We start from the raw sequence: 6,802 nt of genomic DNA, 5'->3' as shown, positions 1-6,802 counted from the left end.
GAATCACCGCGCGCCAGAGATCGCACACGTTTGTGACAGATAAGCGGTGGGGCATTTCCCGTCTTTAGCCAACCGTGTTGACTTTGTAGACTCCTGCTCGGTCTGTAGGATCGAGTGGAGGAAGGAAGGCAAAGAGGCAATGCTGTGTGCCACCACGCGGAGTCTGAGCTCGTCAGAAGCTCATAAGCCTCCAGTTCAAAGAGCAATCTGATAGGAAAGCTGCCTTGGCAGTGGTTTCCTCCCATGTGGCTGCCAGGAGACGGCTTCTGTCGGACTGAGCCCAGTAGGCATCAATTAGAGCGCAGAAGGGTGCCATCCACTCACGTACAAACACATGCAGCATTTGGATGGATGGGGAGTGGCGGAAAAACAATCATGCAGGACTGGACAGTAAAACAGCAATTTTAGAAGCCACGGGCTTTTTATAATATATATTTTTATTTTTTACTTTATTTACATTTTTTATGTTTTTTTAACCATGCATGTTATATTATTATTTTAAATGTACAAATAAACTAAACTACAACATTTAATATAAATTACATTAGGTATTAATTAAAAAAATTAATTAAAGCCTTCATTTAGAGTGACCAAAATGAAATGATTTAAAGTACATATTTTATTAAGTACTATTTCATATTTCATATATAAAGTATATTACATAAAAATAAAATGGTATTTTTTCATTGTATTTATTAGATGAAAAAATATCCATTTATTAATGTTGCAATGTAGTGTGTTATATACACTGAAAAAAAATGTGCATCATTTACTTAATTTTATTTCTTCCAGTAGTTGCACGAAATATAATCATCTGAATCCAGATACATTTTTAAGTAGACTTTACATCTACTTAAATGCATTTGGATCCAGATTTATATATAATTGAGTAAAGTCATCCAACCAATATACAGGGTGACCCAAAAAATCAGGAATTTTTGAATGAGTTTGTACAGGACGACGCCATCTACACGATGTAATTTAAAAAAAATGAAAATTCCATCATTTTTTTCTTAAACGGCATGTTTTAAGTTTTCAATTAAATGAAGAAAATATTTTTCTTCCACCAGTCTTGGTGTTTTGGGATTATTAGTTTTATGTGTCACCTTGTATTGACAGGGGGAAAAAATTAAACGTAGGTCTGCATGTTTTTTCATTGAACAGCAACATTAATAATTTGCTTGTAAATTTGTTTTGTTTTTTATTACTTTGAGTCTTATCTAATATTGTGGTTGTTTTGAGGTTGACTAACCAAAAAATTGAACCACCAAAGATTTAATTAATGTACAGTATGTGCTTGTGCTTGGTATCCAAGAAATGTGATTTTTCTTCCTTCAAGGGTGGCTCCTCACAAATTAAACAAAAACAACTAAACATAGAATTATGGTTTTCTTTAAATGACGCTTTAGAGGACAGCCAATCACTATTCCAAAATGTGAGAGATGCTCTGTCATTCCACGAACACCCTCAGCCCCACCTCCCAATAGCCTATGTTATAATGCATCAATCACAGCTGCTTTGGCATTGACAGGATTAGCATTTAGGACACATGATAGAAAAACCATCTGTTACAGCTCTAAACCCTTTCGAATCCCCTGATCTGCCATTGACAAGTTTAGATCTGCAATGAGATATACACATTTGAAACAAAGCATTAGGAAAAAAAAAAAAAAAACATTTCTCATGTTGTTTTATTGGGATTGACAAGGAGAAAAGCATCGCATGCCTTCATTTGGAGGACATAGAGACGACTACACTATTAATTCGAGTTCTGGGAATGGAGTAGAAGAATGTGGCAGAAATCAATACTTTATTACATGTGCATGGCTTTGATGGTGCACGAGAAGAGCCACAGATTAAGATTACTACTGACGGGTTGATCGTTAACAATCGTCCATGAGCCGCCAGCACTCCCACTCGTCTAATGCCTTAGGAAAGACAAGTGTTCTACATTGGCCTATTTAGGAGGACGCCTTGTAGGAGCGTGTTAGCCACAGGATGAACATCGTGCAAGGTGACGCAAAAGTCAAAAAGTAGAAAGAAGGAAGAAAAGAAACATACATAACTCCCAATGGATGGTATTTGGTGTCCCTCAGGGTTTAATGCCGAGCCCACTAAATGTTCTTATGATATTCAGTAAAGGCCTTAGGACCTGCTGTTCTCAAACACATTACAACAGCCAGTTATAATTGCTGGCAGTACAGTTAGGGAAAGAGCACTAGGCGGCATAAGGTCTTATTAGAATCATTGTTCATTTTTAGAATTTCTGATGAATTAATCCCCTTTTCGGGAGCATCAAAATGTTGGGAAACTCAACAAGGCTTGCATGTTCTTTTCTAGTATTATGTTTGTATTTTAGGGGAATTGAACACGAAGGCAAAAACATTTATATTTACACAGTGGGGCTCCCTGAAAAGTAAAAAATAAGTAAGATATAAAAGTCCTGACCACAGTTTTACCAAATTTGTATCACCAAATTCGGTGGACATGTCTGTCATAACAGGGACATTAAAAAATCTAAAGGACCCAAAACAGGATGTACGGGGGAAGAAGCGTCATTGTTTTATTTTGCTTATGTAATTGCATATGTGTCCAGCAGGGGGATTTTCATCTTGGTTACTGTGGAAAAGAGGCTCAGTTCAGTTGGTTTGAGCTGCAGAGACACACAGTTCGCTTACCGTATGTTTATTTTTACTGTTACTGCTTAAAGCAGTTGTTTCAAAGCACTGACAGACTCAAGTGTCAGGAGAAATTACAGTAGATGCACGTAAGCGGTAACTCACAGAACACTGCACTGACATTAGTAAGAGAACCTTTCTCCTGACAGACTCATTGGAATTGAAAATATATTTTGGTGCCCAAAATTTACAGAATAAGCAAATAATTTGGACATCACCACAAGAGGCACTGTAATGTTTTGCTGTGGCGCTAATAATGGAAAGGCGATAAGTGGAAAGGCTTTCATCTCTCATCATAAAGACGGATAAAGATGCAGTTACAGTGGAACCTACAAAGGAAGGTGCGGAAGCACTGTTGGATTACAAACGACAGAGGAAAATTGCCTTTCCTTCGGATAGCGTACCAGTGGCAACATTGAAGAAGTCTCAAAGTTCTAAGGCAAGTTTTTGGTCATCCTTCAAGCTCGTCAGCATCCTCTACTGTAATTGCACGCTTGAAAGCAGAACTGGAAAAAGCTGCGCTGTCGGCACAAGCAGCAGCACACAACCAGGAAGCTAAGTTTAAAGCCGCAGCACTGGAATGGGAAGCTAAGATTGAAGTAGCTAAAGCAGAAGCAATGGAACAAGAAGCTAAGATTAGAGCTGCAGCACTGAAATTGGAAGCTAAGATTGAAGCAGCTAAAGCAGCAGCAATGGAACAGGAAGCTAGGCTTGAAGCAGCAACGTTGGAATGGGAAGCTAATCTTGAAGCAGCTAAAGCGGCAACACTGGAACAGGAAGCTAAGCTTAAAGCAATAGCACTGGAAGTTGTAGCACTGGAACAGGAAGCTAAGATAAAAGCAGAGAAGGAAGAGCTTGATATTCAGGCCGCTTTAGCCGCTGCTGACACAAGGCTCAATGTGTTGCATTTTCATGGAGAATCCAATGTTTCACAAATTGATGACAAAGATGTATCACATGAGAGCGAGCCAAATGATGAGGATGAGCTAAACAGTCCTAGAGGAGCTGCTCCATTAAGTGCAATCCAAAGCAAGGATACTAAGACTCAGGACAATGTCACGTGCAGCTAAACTGCTCAGCTACCCATGAAGCAGGAAGTCATGGTACGTCAGAGACTTTGTGCACAATCATGCTACGTCAAAATAATTAAGAGTTCTTGCCAAAACAACAAAGGCTTTCCACTGTGCCACCAGGTAACATTTCTGTCTTCAAAGGAGATCCCTTGGAATATACAAGCTTTATGATGCCGTTTGTTGTGTGGAGAGAAAAACTGAGCAACAAGGACCGTCTGTACTCCATGATGCAATACACATGCGGACAGCCTAGAGAGATAATAAGGATGTGTCTAATCATGGGACCTGACCAAGGATACTGTGAAGCAAAAAGGCACTTGGAGGAACATTTCCAAAATGTTTATACTATCGCTGTTGCATACATCAATAAAGGTTTGAACTGGTCTTCAATCAAGGCAGAGAATGGCAAAGCTCTCTGTTTACTTGACCTGTTTCTCACCACCTGTATCAATGCAATGGCAGATACTTATTAAATGAAGGAGTTGGATGATATTGCTAACATGCAAGCCATCATAAATACACGTCCTTACAAATTGAGAGAAAAGTGGTGGAAGGTCGCTGTTGATGCTCAGGAGAAACAAGCTAGAAGAGCCAATCTTGTCGAGATCATCCATATACAGGCTAAGGTCGTGCTACATCCTCACTTTGGGGACATCAAGGTACAATCCAAGCCTGCAGTAAAACCTGATGTCGGAAAGGAGGCATCGCAAGCGACTCTGCTTCAGCTGCTTGAAACAAGGACACATGAGCAAGTTCTGCCAGGAGAAATGAAAAGGCGATTTTCATGAAGCTACAGCTGGAGATGCCAAGTGAAGACTTTCAGTTCATGGAGCGTGTCACAGTCCATCAAGTTACTAGAAAGACATTACGATATTGGTTTACAACTAACGCTAACACCAACAGCTGTGGAGACACACGGTCCTCTTACCATGTGATAATGTATGTTATTTTTTCCGTTAATGATTAAAGAATTTTTTTCAAAGCATGGACAGACTCAAGTGGATTACAAACAACTAGGAAACATTGCATTAGATGATCGCAGCAAAGTGCACACTACCACAAGAAATTGGAGGAAGTCATTTTGGGTCGTACTTTGCAAACTCCCCTTGAGAATATCTAGATGAGCTTCAATCGGAAACCAGGTAAATGGTATTTGCGACTCGCGAAACATTTTGGGCCATGCCATTTTATGTCGGCGGGATGTAGCGTCAAAGTCTGACAATCATTTTTAGCATTTGCCATGAACAAGGGGGCGCGGGTGCCCATTCATCACTGCTCGTAGTTTTAATTTCTATTACGATTGTTAAGGTTAGCAGAAATGAAGTCCCGCTGAAGGTTTATCACTGTGAGTTTTTGCTTGCATATGGCGGAGAAATCATGAAAGGAGTACAATCGGAACCTCACTTCATTTAGCCAGAGAAGTAATCATGGGCTTTGTGTAAGGGCAGGATTGATGGAATTTGGGTCAGCGGTGAGCATGTCGGGGGACAACCTTTGCCCTTGATTTAGCACATTGACCGCTTTAGATACAAAAGGCCACGCCGTACAGTGTTATTCAGTGTTTAACCATGACCTCACACACATACAATTTTGCTCCTTACCTCACCCCTAACCCATTACATTTAATTTCGTCTTTTGTGGAAGAATTGCTTTAATCACAAACGGGTTGAATCCGACCACGACCCTAACAGTCGGCCTTTATATGGTGAGGAACCACATGTCTCATTATTAGCAGCGGAACCATTTGATTTCTCCTCGCCAGCGAAATTGGACATATACAGAAGTCCATAAATGTATTTTAATACTTTTTTAAAACTTGAAGATGTTTGATGTTTCAGTGACCTTTGCTACTCTGACTTGGAGAGTCATAAAAAAAGATTAAATTTAGATAGACCACCTAAAATGATGTGTATCGATTAAACGTCAAATGAATGAGGATGACCACACCAAATTTTACATTTCAATAAACTCAATCATCCTTGAATGGAATGAAACAAAACAGTATATCATGTGGCTATGTACTGCATTGTTGTTATATCGAGAGTCATGTTTAATGACTTTTCGAAAAAGCAACACCCTTATGGGGTGAAAGGTTTTATATTCATTATTTCAGGGTGATGTTTTTTTATCCATCCATTTTTTACACCTCATTAGTGTTGTGGAGTCTTATCTCTGCTGTTTTCGAGCGAAAGGCAAATTACACACTGGACTGGTCGCCATAAAATTGCAGGGCATATACAGTACAGACTAACATCAACTCACAAAAACCCACACAAGCATGGGAAATAACATGCAATTATGATATTATCCATTCATCCATCCTTTATCTGTGCTACTTATCCTCACCAGGATCGCGGGTATGCTGAAGCCTATTACTATTATTTTTATTTATAATGATAAGTAGTAATAATGGTAATAGTGGTAGTAGTTGTACGGTTTCATAAAGGGAAAAAAAAATAAATTGCTATTTTGTTCATTTAAAGTTAGTATGTCAAAGTGCATGTGTTTCATTGTATCATCTTATTTAAAAAAAAAAAAAAAAAAAAAACCTATAGTAGCTGCCGTAGCATTTGGGGTCCCTCATGGTTTACGAACAAGTCCACTGGGTATATTTATTTAATTGTTTCTCTGTGAGGTACAGGGGCCTGTGGTTGTGGTTTACATTTTTACACCTTTGTTACATTTGATTTATTACTTTACTGTCCTTACCTGTTGGTGTGAGTTTTTTTTACTTTGGCCCTGTTACCTCATGAGGGATTTATATAAATTGTTAAGTAGTGTGATTTTGAACCAATTCCAATTGAAATATGCCTTGCAATAATTTATTCGGTGACATTAGATGAATCTAAAAATTGCAATATTTTTAAACCGAGATTGGCGGCCCCACTTTTTTTTTGGTGAACTGTAAGTAAACAAAGGCAGCAACACACACACACACACGCATGCGCACACACACACACACACACTTGCACACAGGGAGATAATGAAATCAGGTCTCATTGTGCCCCAGATACTGAAGAATATCTGAAATATAATAATAATAATAATATG

At 38.9% G+C, this 6,802-nt stretch overlaps 1 long non-coding RNA gene across 1 annotated transcript; it reads left to right on the top strand.

The window, feature by feature from the left end:
* Window positions 1-2,671: 2,671 nt before the first annotated feature.
* LOC147149578 (uncharacterized) lies at window positions 2,672-4,728 on the top strand. The gene is made up of 2 exons (XR_015086191.1): window positions 2,672-3,781; window positions 3,872-4,728. It is a non-coding gene; the product is annotated as an uncharacterized LOC147149578 (long non-coding RNA).
* The last annotated feature ends 2,074 nt before the right edge of the window (window positions 4,729-6,802 follow it).

The sequence above is a fragment of the Filicampus tigris genome, chromosome 3, assembly GCF_054856515.1.
Source record: "Filicampus tigris isolate MCC_2025a chromosome 3, RoL_Ftig_1.0, whole genome shotgun sequence".
NCBI classification, from domain to species: Eukaryota; Metazoa; Chordata; class Actinopteri; order Syngnathiformes; family Syngnathidae; genus Filicampus; species Filicampus tigris.
This window is presented reverse-complemented; position numbering and strand designations above follow the sequence as displayed.